Here is an 18,796-nt window from a genome sequence, read left to right as displayed (position 1 = left end):
GCAGGAATTTGGCTTAAGATGAAGGTTTGATCTTTTAGCAATAACATTCTGAGTCTGGCTGAGCGTGGCAAAGAGAAGTAAACACATAAGCTTCTGAACCCTTTCTGCTGTAGGTCGGTCGACACGGCCGCTGACAAAGGATCCACCTCCTGTTGCCTCCGGCCCTGCTCGCCAACACATGACCCATATTTTCACCCCGAACACCCTCAGTGCATTGGTACGTCATGGCCACAGTCAGTATGAGATGTGCATGCTTAACCAAGGCCGGACTTTCATAATCGGTCAGGCTGTTCTGGTCCTAAGCATGCTCGTAGCCATCACGGTGACATGGACATTTGGTAGCACTTATGGGGGAACGAGGATGTTCGGAAGGAGAAATCCAGTTTCACAGACCATCCTGTGGATGTGTTGGCAGGCACGGGAGGCCAATACCCTGGGTTGTCGTTCAGGAGAAGTCCCGGTTCCTGACTTTCAGAGAATGTGCCTGCTTCTAGCTAACTGCCAAAGGCCATCTGGGTTCCACTGAGGGTCACTTTTGTAGCCTGTAACTTCATTCTTTCATCAACAGAAATAATTGGAGATCCATTTGAGTGTGCCCAGAACTGCCCGTGAGCTATGTGCTACCTTAAACATGACCCAGAAGACAGCGGAGTAAGATGCTGTGTCTGCTGAATTCCAGCTTCCATTTACTGTTAGAGAAGGTCTGGCTAAAACTGCCCAGGACAGAGGCTCTTCACTATGGCTGGAGCAAAACAGATTCACAACTATCATCCTAGGGAACTCAATGCTTAAAAAGAAAAATTTCTAGAATTTGTATGCAGCCCACTCACTTCAGAAACAATCCCTATTGCCTTAGTATCAGCAATTTTTTACATTTGGAAAAAGACTCAGTGAGTATATTGGGTAGGGTCCCACAGCTGCTATAAAATATAAGCCCCCCCAAACTTCGCAGGCTTAGCACCAACCATACGTGAACCCAGGACACATGCTCCAGGTTCGTGCCAGCTTGTCAGGCCTATGCTTTCCCCTCCTTGACCGCTTCCTCCACCAGGTAGCAAAGACCTCAGCATCCAGACTGCGGGTGGGAAGGACAAGGCCCCACTGTCTCCCTCACCTCTGTGGGGTCGAAATAACCTCACTGCTACTCATGTTCAAGTGGTCCAAATAGGTGGCCAGACCCCGACCTTACATAAATAAGGCAATCAATGGAGCCCCCAGTTGGGCAGGCATTTCTCAGTGACAGTTTTTACTGTGGCTGGAGCTGCTGCATTTCTGTAGACAAAAAGTGATCTCGACCACATGGTCATCTAGCGTTAGAGCTGATCTCATGCACGGGCCTTTCCGTAACACCCGCACCTGGCCTCAATCCATGAGAGCAGAGTCCACCAGAGACCAAGAGTTCCTTCCTGTATAGGGAAACCATTTATTATGGGACAGACATGGTTGTTATATTGAGTTCTGATATATTGTCATGCAACTTCTACCTGTTGATGATAGTCCCAGCCTTCTAGAATCACACAGAATAAGTCTACGTCACCTTCCATTGGCCAGACCTTCAAAGATCGAAGATCCGCCATGTCTTCCCCAAGAGATGAATTCTCTAAGGGTTCCAGCTTTTTCCTGGCTTCCATTCCACTCCGTATAGAAGGGTACTTACGTGACTGTTCTTGGCCTTCTTAAAGTCCCTGGCTCACAGTGAAAACCCTCATCAGGTGAGCAGAATCAGGTGGAGTGGGACCAATGAGACGGGCTTAGCACAGCTGAAAGTTGCTAATGGGGAAAACGCTTCTGAGGTATTTTGTCAGCTGGGTGGTGGAAAGTATTCTAGAATGAGGGTCACTCTGGGTTCCTGGCCCATTTCTCTGCTTTCCCTCCATGGCCTCTCTGTGCTGTAAGATGGCTTCCATTTAGAGTAACACTTTTTAAAGCTTGCAAAGAAAACTATGGCTGAACTAAAATGATAGTAAAGCTCAAGACAGGATAGCCTTTTATGTGGGCCTCACATCACATGAGCCATGCCTTAGAACAATCCTGGAGGTGAGCATCAGACCCAGAATCTTTTAAAAATAATGAAGTTTAGATTAAATATTAAAAAGTTCTGGTCCAGTCCTCCTGGAGGAGGGCCGAGACAAATGAAGCTTGTTCCTCTTCCTCCCCTGGGGATGGCATGGCAAAATAGTCTCCATAAAAATATTTACAATTTTTAGAAAATATTTTAAAATTAATTTTTGCAGTTAGAAATTGCATCAGGTGCAAGGATATTTTGCATTGACTGTGCTGTTGTGTATACATGATCCAGAAGAGCAATCTGTCTCTATTGTATTTTATTTTCTCTGTTTTGATGGGAGAAGGGAAGGGGGGTAGTGAGCAACCTCTTAATGCAGTTTAGAAACTTAATGTGGAAAGGGAACTAATATTGTAATTACTCGTTTTCTTTTATCGGCCACAGCGCTCTTTGTCGCTTCTGCTATTTAAAGTCCCTGCTCACATACCGTGGCTAATTCCCTTTGTGGAAGTTCGCGGTGAGTGCAGCTTCCTGAATATTTGCTATTGCAGTCCTCTGGGTGGAGGCTTCTCAGATAAAGGGAGAGCCGAGAGCATCCATCTGTGCGCAAATTAAAAATGAGCTTAACCCCCTGGCTTCCGCTGCGCCGTGCCCTGGGGCAGAGTCCTGTACTTCTGACTGACAGGACTACGCTGTGGTGGCAGACATGTTTTCTTTTTTCACGGTGTTTAGTAGAACATCAAAAGCAGCCACTTCAATCTGACCCTGCACTAACGCAGAGAGACCACCTGGACAAGGAGGCGAAGGGGCTACAGTTGGAGCCGGGGTACATGGGACTGGGAAAGTGAGAGAAAAACAGTGAAATGCTTCGGAGTTTCGAAGGAAAAAGGTCTGTTTTCATTATTCAAGGTGTAGTCCCTGACAAATTATCAGCGCACTGGCAAGCGGTTTGGACTGTTTGCATCGTGATTATGCCAGCTCCTTGGACAGACTCAAGAAGGCAGAAAAGTGTAGTTTTGTATCTTTCTTTTACAGGACTTTTCTCATCTACCTTCTACAGGACTGCCACTAACGGGGTCTCTTCTTGGCAGAAAGAGGACACGTTTTGCCTTCTCTTACTCTTCCCTCCCACTGCAACTTTCTGAGAGAAACAATCTGAGAATTATTGGCCATTTATTTCTGCCTCTATCACTTTAATGTTGAAAAGAGGAAAGTAAGGGTCACCACACATAGGAACGGGTTTTGCTTTGTTGCTGGGGACTAGAGCATGTATTTATTCATTCAACCAGCATGGGTTGAGCTCCCACCATGCCCTGGGCTCCTCCCTGAGTTAGAGGAGGACTGGAGGTCCGAGCAGGACAGCTTTCCAAGTGGAGACCAGCATGTGCTAGAAACCAGCACAGGTAGGGAGGAGAGCTGCCTTGTGAGCATGCTCAGTGACTGGGCAGGAAAAGCCTCTCTGAGGGCAGTATTTGACTTGAGGCCTCAGTGATAGGAGGGAGCTAGTCACTCGCAGACCTGCAAATCCATGATCTAGGCCAAGGGAAGAGAAAACACAGATCCTGAGCCGGAAAGGAACCACATGTGTTGGAGGAACTGCGAAAAACCAGTATGGCAGGTGTGGGGCACCCAAAGAGCCTGGAGATAAAGAGAAACCGGCAAGTCTTGGGTTTATCCAAAATGCAGTGGGGAGTCAGTGGAGAGCTTTATTTCTCTCTTTACTTTCGTCTAAAAATACAGTTGATTTTAAATACACTCAAAAGTTGGGACCAGCAGTTGGTATAACGGCTATGTCACTGGACTCCCATGTAGTTGACCACAGTTCTAGTCCTGGACCTGGTCACTTAAACTCACACCAGGCGCATGTGCGTGCGTGCCCAAGATCCCAAGAGGAGAATGGAGGGGAAGGGATTGCAGCATGGCCATCCCCCCTGGGGGATGATTTCTCACTTTCTCTCTCTCTCTCTCTCTCTCTCTCTCTCTGTCTTTCTGGTGAGCGCACATGCCCTATAGCAAAACCTCTCCAAAATAAATAAATAAATAAATACACTCAAAAGTGTAAACAGTACCATGAGTTTCACGTAAGACATGGCCAGCTCTGCTGACCTATAATTTGTGCCATCCTTATCTAATCCATATCCTACCAACCTCGCCACCCACGCAGACTTCAGTACTAGCTCCAGATAACATTGCATTTCACCCAGTAATTTCGGATGTCTCATACCTGAACCAGGAAGAATAATTCTCCAAGAGTGCCAAATGGAGATGACCAAATATTGCGTCAGTGTTTAAAGCAGAAAGTGTGTGCTATTTTTCTTCTAGTGTATCTGAATCAGAATCAAAATAGTTTCATATATAAGGAAACTTTTAAAAGTTTGTGGAGAAAATGAAATTAAAGTATGAAGCTATGCAAGCCCCCAAAATTTTCGAAATCTATGTATTTTCATGATGTGCATTTTCCATGAACATTTTGAAGAGCTCGCATATTACCACTGGTTGCTATTTCACCCAAGTCTTGGCTGATCCACAGGATTCCCCTCATCAGAGGGTTTCAAGCAGGATTTGTCACATCTGTAGAAAGACCACTCTAACTCTGTGTGAAAGAAGGCAAGTGGAGGGGAGACAGCAGCTGGGAGTCTGCCACGCTGGCCCAGCAGGGTAACAGAGGGCACTCTCAGGTGGTACTGAAGGAGAGGGAAGAATTCGGGTGAATGCAGGGCTTGTGTATTGACCAGCTCATTTGTTTTTTTGTTTGTTTGTTTGTTTGTTTTTTGAGAGGTTTTTGCTATAGGGCACATATACTCGCCAGAAACACAGAGACAGAGAGACAGAAAGTGAGAAATCACCCCCCAAGGAGGATAGCCACGCTACAATCCCTTCTCCTCCATTCTTCTCTTGGGATCTTGGGCATGTATACACATGTGCCCAGCGTGAGTTTAAGCCACCGGGTCCGGGACTCAAACCGCGGTCGACTACACGGGAGGACAGCGACATAGCCAACTACTGGTCCCAACCAGCTCATTTTTTAGTTAGAGCTTACTGGGTTGACTTTTTAGATATAGTCAACTAAGCCACAGAGTATGAATGTATGCCTGGATATGTGATAGGCAAATACCTGTAAATCAAATCTGCAAAATTAACACACATATAGGGGGACCAGCAGTTGGCATAATGGCTATGTTGCTGGACTCCCATGTAGTCGACCTCAGTTCAAGTCCTGGACCCACTGGTTTAAACTCACACCAGGCGCGTGTGCGTGCGTGCCCAACATCCCAAGAGGAGAATGGAGGAGAAGGGATTGTGGTGTGGCCATTTTCCCTGGGGATGATTTCTCACTTTCTGTTTCTCTGTCTCTCTCTGTCTTTCTGGCAAGCACACACGCCCTATAGCAAAAACCTCTCCAAAAAAGAAAAAAAAAGTTAATACGCATATAGAAACCTAAGAATGTTAGAAATATAAATACATACCCAGTGTGTTCAGCTGGCCAACAGAGGAATGTAACAAAAGAGAGTGTCAAAATTCACAAAATAATGCCCTTTGTTCTGGTTACCCTTGCATTCCGTTAGGTCAATCTAGTGGCTTCATTTGTGTTCCTCTCAAAAGTGACGACTTCACTTGAAATTCTCACAGACTATTTCAAAGCAGCAATGTAATCTGGTAGAAATTAAGTATTAAAACCAAGGATAAAGTACCTGGGTTTAAAATTAAGTTCTGTTTCTGAAGAAGACTGCAGAGATAGACTGAAAATGAACCAACCACCCCAAATGCTGATGGCCAGCAGAGTTTGTGGGCCTCGGGCCCTGGGCACGCTGTGTGGGTTGGCCGGTGGTTTTGGACAAGCACGGCCTGCTGCCCCACAGCCAAATCTGCCCCAGTTCTTCACCAGCAGGCCTGTTCTTAGTCTTTTCACTCTTAATTGTTTTGCACTGGCTCTGGCCAAAACCCTCTTCCTGCTTCTCTTTCATCTGCACGGTGTTTCCTAGCCTTCCTGTGGAGCTCTCAGTGTGATTCTGAGAACTATCACTCTCTCATTCTGTTCTGTGCTTCTGTTACCCACAGGCAGCTCTCTTCATACCCGGTGTCCATTGGAATGGTGCGCTGTGCGGCATCTGGAGGCTTCACTGATGAAGTCGGCTCCTGCGGCGGAGCCCCTTGGGTTCTGACTTGCCCTGATCACCCCAGAAAGCCTCCAGTTGGCTGCTCACGACAGCCAGCCAGCTAGAGCTTTAAAAATGGGGGAGAGGAAATGAGCAGGAAAGAGAGAAAACAAAACAAAACTGATGGGGAAATGTCTCAACTTCCGCTCATTATTGTCACTCTAGCACGATGTCACCAAGTCTGAGGGCTTCGGGGGCACGACGAACGAGCAGCAGGGAGGTGATTTTGTTTGGTATGAACACAACATCCTCCACACCCCACAGTGACATCAGGTCTCTTGTTTCAAATTGGCTCTCTTTGCTCACGGCGTTTTTGAGGGTGTGGACGTGGCTGAAGATAATGGCTTGTGACTGCTGTCCTTGTCCTGCTGGGCTCACTTGCAAAAGGTCCCCTGGCCACAGCAGCTTTGTGGAGGACTGACCCAGCTTGCAGCTACTTCTCAGGAGAGGTGATGCGCCTTCCCTGGGGAGTACACACAGAATTAGTGTCTTTGTCACTGATGCTAAGTACATACTAGGCCCTGTGCTCCCCTTCGAGGCCATGTGCCTTGTTTTCAGTCATTGGAGGTGCTTCAGGTCTCTACCTACCTGATGGCAAACATCAACATCAGAGTTAAAATCAATTCCAACCCCTAACATTGGTGTTATAAAGACATAGGCCATCGTTCCTCTATTCAGATAAATGGGGACTGAGAAAGCCTTTGCCACAATTCTGTTCCCACGGCACACCTGTCCCACATCGGAGGCGCTCAGAATCTGCTATTGATAACACCCGCATACTCCCCCACGTACCGCGTAGATCAAGAGCTCGACAGGGAGCTCCTTCTCTGTGGTTTTCTCTACAGTGTCGCCTCACATAGCACGGCCCTTTATGTACTCGGGATAAATCTTTTATACTCTTAAAGCATCATTATTTCCCACAGGCAAAGTAGGGTAATTAATAATTACTATTTGGCTGATGAGCATTTTTCTGTGTGCCAGCCATGGAGCTAAGCTTTTAATATGAGTTATCTCACTTAATTCCTTCAACAATCATTAAGAGATCATTAAATGTATGAGGCATCTGAGATTCAGAAAGCTTAAGTAACTTGTCCAAAGTCACTCAGCTGAATTATAGAAGCCTGATGCACACATGACTATATTCTGACATCAAACTATTTCTGGAAAAATAGGGACCCCTTTAGTCCAAGTAGCTCCAGTTTTATTTTTCGGTCACTAAAGCTGTGTTTGCTTGAAACCCCAAAGTCTCGTGTGTGTGTGTGTGTGTGTGTGTGTGTGTGTGTGCGTGTGTGTGTGTGTGTGTGTGTGTATGTGTGTGTGTGTGTGTTCGTCACCCCAAATTCTCGTGTGTGTGTGTGTGTGTGTGTGTGTGTGTGTGTGTGTGCGTGTGTGTGTGTGTGTGTGTGTGTGTGTGTGTGTGTGTGTGTGTGTGTGCGTGTGTGTGTGTGTGTGTGTGTGTGTGTGTGGCGATTATTGTTTGGATGGAGTCATTTCCTCTTGGTCAATTCCAGCTGCTGTGAGTAACTGCACTTCCTTGTTTTCTGGAAGGAAGTAGAAGCTCTGAAAGGGCCCGAGGACAGCTCCTCTGCAGAGTTTCCTGTTGAGGAGGCAGGAAGACGTGTGCAGGAGTCCTGAGGAAGCCTGCAGAAGGAGATTCCTAGAGTTCAAAGGGTCGGCCCTCTACGTACCGCAGAGCCCCAAGTTGAGCCATCAGTTTATAGGACAGGGAGCCCTGCACTTCTAAGTCCCCTTTCCTCCACTCCTACCATGGAGATTCTTTGTAGATCCGTGAATGGCAGGATTTGGAGAAGCCCAGGGTCTGGGTGCTGCAGCAAAGGGCAGCTCATCGTGATCACTGGCGGAGGGGTCGGAGAGAGTCAAAGGTCTTCATCACCGCTCTGAGACTTCCTTCTGGAGTGGCATTTGCTGAGGCTTCTCATTTTAAAGAACCTATTGAGAGCAGGGAACCAGAGGTCAGTCCAGGAAGCTAAGTTTCATTAGAAAAAGAAGGAAAGGTGGATCACAATGATAGGACCTCTGCAAATACGGAGGAAAACATAAGTTTATAAAGCGTATGAACCAGGTACAGAGCTACAAGCAAACCTAAAACCCAATTGCAGGAACTTCCTCTTCTGATTGAACAACGGGCTTCAGCTATTTGCAGAGCAGCCGCGAGACGTTCTGGCTAATGAGCACCTCAGGGTTTCTGCGTCCAGAGCATGCCTGATGTTTCCCTGTTGGCCAGTGTGGACAAACTCGGGGTAGAACAGACCATGAAGCACCGTACTGGGAGAGTATTTGTTTTTGAAACAATCCTCTTCCTCCTGTACATTCACTCTGCTTTCTCGTTGCTTGTTTGTAGACCCATGCATCCCACAAATATTTACTAACTGCAGCTTTGTGACAGGCGCTGTGGTTGATCAGGCCGTGTCGGCAGATAAAACAAATGGCTCCTGTTCTCCTGTTTGCCAGCAGCAAAAGATACAGGCTCTCTTTTCAAAATCTGAGACAAAAGACAAAGCAGCAGCAACGACAACAAAGCCAGCCTCCCTTCTTCCCACCCTCCCCTCTAGCTGATACGATAACACTTGGCTGTCTTTTCAGCATTGCTCAGAAAGGGCATCTATGCTTGCCTGGTGCTTCTTAGCATCTCTCACCCTCCTCACCCCGAGCCCCACCCTGCAGCCTCTGCCTGCCCAGCCACACCACTGAGGCCCGGCATGGCGTCCTTCCTGGGCCCTGTCTAGGCCTCGACTTACTTGCTCCCCGAGCATCATGCCATTGCCGTTCCTCTCCTCCTCCGGTGCTCTCTTCCCCGGTCTCCCTGAACGTCACGCTCTGCTGACTTTCCTCCTGTGGTTTTAGCTCCACTTTCACCTCCAGGATTTTTCTTTCACCTTCATGGATTACTTTGTGGGGGAGTGGCCAGAGGCAAGTTTTTTTCTGAGAATTTTTATTTTTTAGACATGTATATGCTTTAAGCATTAATTATGGTTCCCTTGATCATGGCTGCTGTTTGTCTCTGTGTGGAGTTTCAGCTCTGTGAGTTTAAACGCCGACTGGACTCCCCACCTGGAAACCTCATCAGCATCTCACACTCAGCAGGCTCAGAACACACTGATGGTCTCGTGGGATCAACGCAGCTCGCTGCAGGGCACCCCACCCACTCCAGCATCTGTGAGCCAGGCCTGTGCTCAAGCCCCCTCCCTCTCTCCCACATCTAGTCACACACTCTCTTCTTCTCGTCAAATGTCTCTAAAATCTGCTGCCTTGCCTTGTCCTAGCCTGCTGCCAGGAAGTGCCTGGCACAGAATAGCACCAAATAAATGCCTGCTGAGTGATCTCATTTGTGAATGGAGGGACCCATGACTAATATCAAACTGTGACATCTCATGAACCCCAGCTCCATGCACGATGAGATCACACTGCCCTGCCCTCGCTGTAGCCACAGCCACATGATTCAGCTCCGGCCTCCCGTGGGCTTGTGCCAGGAGGGGCCACTTTCAGAACAGCCTGGAATGCACATCTGAGTATAAACCTCACTGAGGCTCCCGGCTACCTGGACCGCTGGGTCACCGCAAAGCAGTTTATGTTGAGCTGGTGCACATCAGTTAGACTAGAGGGTGGTCTTCCTCCACTCGTTCTATCTCATATTCCCTCTGTTCCGTAAACCCACTTCCTAGAACCTGATCCATCAACTCCCAAGGACCAAGATTCCAGTTTTTTATACCCAAGTCCTTGCTCAATTCTGCTTTCCCTTCTTCAAGGAACATCTGTTGGCCATTTTATTATTAATGCTCATATCATCTGAAAGAGTTCAAGATTATACATATATATACATATATATACACACACATATATATACACACACATATATATACACACACACACACACGCACGTATGTATGTTTGTACGTGTGTGTGTGTGTATCCCACTGTGTTAATTTTTCAACTTCATAGTAATTCTAGAGAAATACTTTTTTCAGGAAGAAGTCAGAATTGAATATGCTTAACTTGTTTATGATTAGCATAGATATTATTAAGAATTCAATTTCTATGACTAGACTCAAAGACAGAAAGATAAACAACAGAAGAAAAAAATCAGCCAAGCTCTTTTAAAAAAAAATAAAGAAAACCAGAGAAGATCAAATCTTGAAAGCAGATGGAGGAAGGAAGTAAAAAAGAACATTGATAACAGGAAGCAAAGCTCTAGGAGTTCCAGGGGGAAGAAAAGGATAAAGCTGCAAGACAAGAGCTAGTATATAACCTTTGGGGCACAAACCAATGAATTTTAGTTTGTTGGTTTTCCTTCTTTAATAAGCCTTGCCATAAAAGATAAAAAGCAAGATACGCTTATCAGCAGAGTTTGCAAACTTTAAATTTTTTTTCCCATTCTATTCAGAAGAACTTCTCCCTTGTTGTTAAATAACTGAACATAAATATGTTCCTCTTATTGTTGTAAGCAGTTCCCAAGACAAGTGTGATCATCTTAAAAGAACAATTAACAATAAAAAAAAACAGCACGTTCTGGGGAATTATACTACATATGTTGATATGTGATCATGTGGCATGCACTGTGTGGAACCTCATGCATGTTTTTCTGATGTATGCAGGGCAAGGATTTAGAAATTAAAAATCATCTAACTCTGTTATGGAAGTGCCCCAATGTAGAAACGAATTCTGCAGGAGCTAATGAGAACAGAGTAAGTACTTGACCTTGGTACCCCAGTATCCTGGCTGGAGCTGGAGCCACTGCCCGTTCTGTGTCACCAATCACATGTCATAAGCACCCTGTGCCACGTGTGTAGTCACCATTTAAAGCCTCACATGTGACGACAGAGTGAGCGTTACAAGGGTAACTGCTAGAGGGCAAAGCAAAAAGGATTTCTCCTTAGTTCGGTCCTCGTTCATTAGTTTTCCTATGTTTATAAGAGGGAAATGAGTCAGTTAATACTTTCCATTCTTAGATCTCAAAGTCAAACACCTCTTTAGTTTCAAACAATGATGATCTTCTCTGAAATTCTATAGGGAGTTTGGGAAGCTGTGTCCTCATAGTTTCTCATTTACAAAGACTTCTGAAGCTGATTTAACTATTGAAGAAGTCTCTTCTTGATCAATTTACAGTTGTACTGAAAGTACTTCTCCCAAACAGTTACTTTAATTCTTTTTCCTGCTTTAGAGAGTTGTTGCCCTGTCTGGGTTGGAACTACTCCACTATACAGGTCAGAGGTGATCCTGGAAAGAGACACTCAGTTGCCCTTTCTTTCATTCCAGTGACATTCCAGACAGATGGAAACATGAAGTCTTCGTTAATATTAACTTTTATGAAACAGACCATTATTTCCAGCATTTTAAAAAAGAGGGAATGAGTAATTTTACCTCCAAAATTCCAGGATCCTAAAATCATGCCAGCCAACCAAGACTTTCCATCCTAAGGTGAATCAGGATCAGACAAATCTGTGGAATTAATGTGCTCCTTGAAGCCACAAATAAGGAGGGCTGGGGAACTGCTCTGCTCTCAGCAACAGAAAACAAGTGAGTGTGTAATTCCACTGGATTACCTGGTAGCAAGGTCATCACAAAATAAATAGAATACATAGGTAGGTAGAGAGAGAGATTGGACCGAGAGAGGATAGGTTGGTAGGTCGACAGATAACACATTCTGCATGTCTACATGTACCGTGTACATTCTTTCACTGTACTTCTTTCACTATGTACTTCATTCTTCCGCTGTAAGAACCACATTTTACAACATCCCAATCCAATTATTTATTTGATCAATCCCACAATAAATCTAAAAGTTTCAGAACTGACTCACCTATATCCCAACAAAAAGTGCATCTATTGAAGAGCTCCAGATTTGTCTGTAGTTTCCCCTGCTCAGGTCCCATGACTGAGAGCACATAGTCAACACCTTGTTGGAGTTACTGGAATATCTCCTCTCCCACGCGTGTCTCTATGTCGTTATGATGTTTAGCATTCACTTATTTCAGTGTCCTTCCAGTTCTATTTTCTTCCAATTCTTATTGTTTCAGTTTTAGTTTTTTGAATATATATAATACTAACATACTTTGAAATCTCACCTATATCAAACATAATCTCCACCTGTCTCTCATCCCTCCTGATCGTCCCACTCAGTATAGGTAACTGACTTCATTGTTGTCTGGCCTTCACTATGATTTAATATTTGATAACATAGGCAGATGTACATTCTTTATTATTTCCTCTACATTTTTACACTTTACTTTTTTAAAAAAGAATTTTGCTATAGGGCATGTGCACATGCCAGAGAGAGAGAAAGTGAGAAAGCATCCCCTGAGGCATATGGCCACACCACAATCCCTTCTCCTCCATTCTCCTCTTGGGAATTTGGCCGTGCACATGCACTCAGTATTCTTCAAGCCACTGGGTTCAGGACTCAAACTGCCCAGTTGGCCATGGGGAATCCTGATGCCTTAACCACCATGCCACTAGCTGGCCCCTTGTAGCTTTTTTCCACCTAACATTCATATATCCTGGAAACCACTCCTTCTCCATTCTTAGAGGTCTGTATTCTTTTTCCCAGCCTCACAGCACTTTACCATGTGTACAAATTCTCCTGAAGTTTACTGTGGGATTATGTCCTGATAAACTCATTAGAAGTTGAAAAGATTTTAAGTCACAAATGCATTTAATAAGCTTAACCTACCAAACATAATAGTTGAACTTAGCCTTCCTTAAAAGTGCTTAGAATACTTTCATTAGCCTACAGTTGGGCAATGTAATCTAATGCAAAGCCCATGTGACATTAAAGTTTGGACTGTCTCATGTAATTTATTGAGTACGTTACTGAAGGTGAAAAACAGAATGGTTATATAGGTACTTGAAGTATGGTTTCCACTGAATGCATATTGTTTTCACACTGTGATAAAGTTGAACAATCATTAAAGTCATACTACCATGAGTCAAGGTCAAGGACTGTCTATATAGATGAGGTTATAAAGTCAATCTCTTACATATAGGTAGTTGCTAACATCTCACAGCTATACATATTGTTGCAGAGAATAACCACATACCTTGGTTTGTATTATTGGAACTGTATCTTCAGAGTAAATGTTGAGAAATGGGATATCTGGGTTGAAGATACATGAACATGTGTTTGTGTTCAAAACTGTCAAATCCCCCCCTATAGGAATTGTACTGTTTTGAATTCCAACCAGAAGTCCAAGTTATATACATCTTAGCCAACACAGTAAATGATCAAGATTTCATATTTTGTCCAAATGGGTGAGAGATGGCATTGTGTGGTTTACACTTTTTTGATTATGAGTGAAGTTGAATATCTTCTGTACATAAGCACATCATTTTAGTATTTTTTGTGAATTTTCTACTCATGAATGACTTGTATTCTTTTTCTATTAATTTTTTAAATCTAACTTCAATTTTCTATTAGATTTTCCCCCATTCCATAAGAGTTCTTTGTACATGAAGTATACAACCCTTTGTATTTTCTCCCAGCTTGTAAAATTTTTTTAAACTTTCTATGTTGTGCTTTCTGCCATACAAAGAGTTTTTCTTTCTTTATGTAGGCAAACATCAATTTTTCCATTTATTGTATGACTTTTAAATTGTCATTAAAAATTGTTTCTTGGGGCTAGCAAATGGCTAAGGTGTTATACTTTCCCTTGGCCAATGACAATTCATGTCTTGGAGAGCAACTTGGAAATCGTATCAGGTATATGTGCATGCATGCACAAAATCCGAGGCGAGAACAGAGAAGGGAGTGTGGTGTGGCCATACCCCGTAGGAGGCTATTTCTCACTTTATTTTTCTCTGTCTCTTTCTGTCTCTCTCTGTGAGTGCACACGCCCTATGGCAAAAACCTAAACACAAAGGAAACGCTAAAGACTTCAGCTTATAAAATAAGATGAAAATGTAAAGCAATAAATAAAACAAAATGTAAGAAACTCTTTATAAAAATTGTTTCTTACACACTTGGTGGGAATCTGATCTAATTTGATCTTTTATCCAATGACTATCCAGTTATTCCAACATTATTTGTTTGTTTGGTTGTTGTTGTTGTGTGTGTGTGTGTGTGTGTGTGTGTGCACGTGCGTGAGTTGGGGAAAGACAGAAAGAGAGAGGGAATGTGAGGAACTGGAGAAAGACAGAAAGAGAGAGGGAATGTGAGGAAGTGCCCCCCCCACACACACAGGTCACAGTCATGACTGTTCCTTCTGGGTCCAGAACTCAAACCATGTGCTCTGGAGAAAGACAGAAAGAGAGAGGGAATGTGAGGAAGTGCCCCCCACACACACACAGGGCACAGTCATGACACTGTTCCTTCTGGGTCCAGAACTCAAACCATGGTCGACTACATGGGAGTCCAGTGACATAACCATTATGCCATCTGCTGGTCCCCACCTGGTATGTTTTCAAAGCACCAGGTTTGGTACTCAGACTGTGCTATATGGGATCCAGCTGCCTTAACCACCATGCCACAGGCTGGCCCTATAGTCTTTATTTCTTATGTAAGAGTATCGTTTTCTTTTATAATTTTCCTGTATTTAACTAATTCTTTTTTTTTTATTTCTGTTACTGCTGTATTCCCCACTTTTATTTTTAAATCTTTGATCTAAGGCGTTTTCTCTAATCTTCAAATGCTCGTTTGTTTTTGTATAACTCATTTTGTTATATTATTATTTTCTCTTTCATGACTTTTTTTTTCAGAGAATTTTTATCAGCTTCTCTGTGCTGATTAGTATTTTTACAATAATCTCATATGCATGTCATCGGCATTTACCATTCCTATTCATTTCCTGGTCAGGAGGATGTCCCTCTTGAGTACATGTTCTTCTATGGCTACCTCTTTTTTTTTTTTTTTTTTTTTCATTAAGAGAGGTTTTTTGCTATGGGATGTGTGCACTTTTCGGAAAGACAGAGAGAGACAGAGAGACAGAAGAAGATAAATCCCCCCGCCACACACCCCCACCCAGGGAGGATGGCCATGCCACAATCCCTTCTCCTCCATTCTCCTCTCAGGATCTTGGGCACACATACACATATGCCCGGTGTGAGCTTAAGACACTGGGTCCGGGACTCGAATCACAGTCTACTATGTGGCAGTCCAGCAACATAACAATTACACTATCTGCTGGTCTCTATGGCTGCAATTTCTGTTAGCTTCCTTAGTGGATAGTGGCAGTGGGAGAGACAAGGGGTGGCCTGACTGCTGTGCTTTCTCTCATTTTCCCCTTGTCTCTGTTTTTGTCTCCTGATTTTTCTCAGTGGATACCACCTTCCCTGATCTACCTCCTCCAGAAACCGTATAGGCTGTGCAGCCCTAATCCAAACCAAAATCTGAAATGCTGCAAAACTTGAAACTTTTTGAGTGCGAACATGACACCACAGGTGGAAAATTATGTACGTGATCTCACGTGACTGGTCACAGTCAAAATGCTGCAATACATAGTATCATGTAAAATTTCCTTCAGGCTGTATGCGTAAGGCATATAGGAAGCATACATGAACTTCGTGTTTAGACAGCCCTGAGACCTCTCTTTATGAGTATGCAATTCTAAAAATCTGAAAAAAATTCTAAATTTGAAACACGAGTCCCAAGCATTTTGGAAAAGGGATGCTTTTCCAAATGCTTTTCTGAGGCTGCCTCTTCTGCCTCACTGTCAGCCAGTCCCTTACCTGGGGCCGATGTCCTGAACCGCCTGGTCCTGAACCAACTGTAACCGTATGCCAGCACTGTGTGGACTTTTCTCTCTGAGGCAACATCTCCTTTGCTTGTCTAAGTCAAGCCCATCCTTTCTGTTCCCTCGTGGAGTCACTCAAAGCTTCGCCAGCCTCACGCCCTCCACCAGGAGCTGCCAGTGAGGGACAAGAACTCTGTTCGAATGTGGTTTATCCCCACTACGGCACTTCGCTAGGTTATGATGGCCTCTGCCTTCTAGAAAGCTCATAAGTACTTCACGATGTTTCATGTGGGGCAAAGACGTGTGGGGAGTCGAAAACCAGGAAGAGCTCATTCCCCCTTTTACCCATTTATCCTTACTTTTCTCCCAAGAAGCTAAGTCCGAAAAGCAGACGGGCAAGTGGCAGGAGAGCAGGAGCGCTGCACGTGGGGACAGTGTGTTGGGAAGTGTCTGCTCTGTCACATCCAGGGGCAAACGAGCATTTAGCTGAACTGTGGTCATGAACACAGAAGCTCCTGGCACAAAGAAGTTTCGGATAATATCTCTCGCACTCTCAGAAGTCACTTAGAGAATGTGCTTCGAGCTTGCTCAGAAGCGGGCAATGGCCTTGACACACTTTGCTAGCCTTTTTGGGGTGTGTCCTCAGGACCTATGAGGAGAGGAGTTAACAAGGGCTTCAAGTTCTCACTCAACTAAGGACCGTCCTTTAAGTAGGTATTGGGAACCTGGGACAGGACCTGCTCGGGTGTTTACTGATGCTCGAGAAAGCGAGAAGGGACGCCATAGCCCGACTCGGTGCTGAGCTGCCTGGTGGGGGCCAGCCATTTGCTGCAAGGGGCACAGAAAAGCAGCCTTGGAAACACAGGACATATCCTAAAGGAATCTTTTTGGCACAGGAATTCATAGGTCAGGGTGAAATTTTTCTCTTCTGTCCTCTAAGATAGTTTGGAGTCTCACATTAAATATGATTTCACCACGCTGATAGAAAAACCATTTTCTTCCATCCTCTTGTTTTTATTCATCACCCCCCTGCACACGCACACACCTGCACACACCTGCCCTCCCCGCTCCCTGCCACCAGCCCACCTCAGTCCTCAGTCCTCGCCTCTGTCTCTCAATAGCAGCAAGGACAGTGTCTTACTACGGAAAGATGGATGAGCTTACCACAACCTCAGAGCACGGGTGAAGCCCTTATTAGAATTCAGGGCCTGCAGCTGGAACTTCCCGCATGGGCCGGGAGATAAAGTTCACCATTGTGAGCTCACAAGTGCCTCAGACTTCCTGGCAACGGCCGTGAATCACTCAGCCATTTATGCGGCCTTCAGAAACGGGCCACTGTTTCCCAACAAAAACGGTATTCAGGACCAGAGCCATGGCTCCCGGGGCCTGGAGAGCCGGCCCCGGGCGGGCGCTGAATGGACGCTGGCCGCCCAGTCAATGGCCCGGTGGGAAAGGCAGTGATGTCACCGCAAATGCATGTCGGGGCTTTGCCCTGCTTTCCCCGCACTCTCCCCCTCCGAGGCTGTTGTCCTGTTTGATTTTTCTCTCTTTCTCTTGCTCTCCCTCCAACTTCTTTGAGGCCATTCTTTTTCTCAAAGTTTAGAGCTCAAACCCACTAGAGGCCCACAGCAACACCACTGCCATGGCAACGCCCGGCCTTCTGCACTTTGCTTTTTGCATAGAAAGTAGAAAAAGCTTGCAAGAGAAGACAAGAATGAAAGGAGGAACGAGGCCAGTTTGGCCCCGCTCGGATCGGAGTGGGATGGAATAAAACTGGTGAGGCCAGCAGGAAGGAACCGGCGGACGCACGGAGGGGCCTTTGAGAAGCAGACTTGGAATCCTGCACACGAAGACTGCAAAGCAAGCCCATTGCTTCCGAGGGCTGACAGGAGGGAAAGAATAACACGCTCTTCACAAGAAATAAGGCATTGCTTTTGAAAATGTGCCCGATTACATAGTTCACAGGAAGCTTTCGAAACTCTGCCTGGCCTCCTCAAAAAGGAGAGAAGAAAGAGGGGGAAATCGCAAAAGGATGTTGCTCTGTATGGAGAGAGAGCAGAAAATGAGCTGACACTTTCTGGAACGCCCGAGGTTCTTGAGTTCCCTATTGTTGAACGGCCTCAGAAATAAACTCCGAGGTGTCAGCTGTGTCGAATCCATTCAAAATAATCGATGATAAATAGAAAGAGATGTTCATTGCTGCACTTTCTGCTCCTAAAGAATATGGCACTACCTTGAGCTCCTGAGAGAAAATAAAGAAGTATTTCTCTGACATGTTTTATGTCTACTCTGTTAAACGGTAGACAGCAATCAATTTGATAGAGTAATTCCTTGAAAACCCCAAATGCCTGCTTTGTAAACATCAAGCCAGAGGTCAAGGTTTTGCCTGGCAGGCGCTGGTTTGGCCAATCCCCTTAGTCCCTGGAGCTCCTCTTGTTAGCACCACAACCAACTCCTAAACCTGCAGCTAGTTCCTGAGTCCAGAGCATCGCCTCCTAATCCCATCCTTTACCCACTTTCCAGATGTTTTATCAGCTATGGTCTAAGCACTGTGTTTCCAGATGGTGTCCCACAGATTACTGCACCCAGAGTCCCTGGAAACCTTCAGCACTGATCCCCGGAGACAAAGGCCTCACGCAGGGAGCTTATTTTTGTGGTGACGACTAACATCAGTGGCTGAGGGGAAGAAGTGGAAAGAATGAAAGAACAAGGAAGGAGAAGTGAGCCTGAGAGGACGTGGCCTGGACACAGATCTCACGTGGACAGCAGATGTGGCGGGATGGAGGAGAACAAGCTAACTGAGATGTGCACAGTGTGTTCAGCGGGCCAGCCCTGAGGGGCAGTGATGGAAACGGCCCTGTGTCACCCATCTTCCTCCTCCGTGCCCCGTGGGGCCTGCTCTTGTCTGCGAATGAGCCAGACTCTAGCTTCTCAGGCACTGTCAGACAGGA

General features: G+C 45.2%; 1 long non-coding RNA gene across 4 annotated transcripts; it reads right to left on the bottom strand.

Annotated features, from left to right (window-relative positions):
• Positions 1-5,400: 5,400 nt before the first annotated feature.
• Positions 5,401-17,931, bottom strand: LOC102471425 (uncharacterized). 4 transcript variants are annotated; one of them, XR_001370643.1, is made up of 4 exons: positions 17,010-17,931; positions 13,218-13,273; positions 7,929-8,112; positions 7,569-7,803 (listed from the first exon to the last, which is right to left on the bottom strand). It is a non-coding gene; the product is annotated as an uncharacterized LOC102471425 (long non-coding RNA). The 4 variants fall into 4 exon arrangements; XR_335127.2 differs by lacking the exons at positions 7,569-7,803; positions 13,218-13,273 and adding an exon at positions 5,401-6,625; XR_001370642.1 differs by lacking the exon at positions 13,218-13,273 and having other exon boundaries at positions 16,932-17,931.
• Positions 17,932-18,796: the final 865 nt, after the last annotated feature.

The sequence above is a fragment of the Tupaia chinensis genome, unplaced genomic scaffold, assembly GCF_000334495.1.
Source record: "Tupaia chinensis unplaced genomic scaffold, TupChi_1.0 Scaffold000346_1, whole genome shotgun sequence".
Taxonomy (NCBI): domain Eukaryota; kingdom Metazoa; phylum Chordata; class Mammalia; order Scandentia; family Tupaiidae; genus Tupaia; species Tupaia belangeri.
This window is presented reverse-complemented; position numbering and strand designations above follow the sequence as displayed.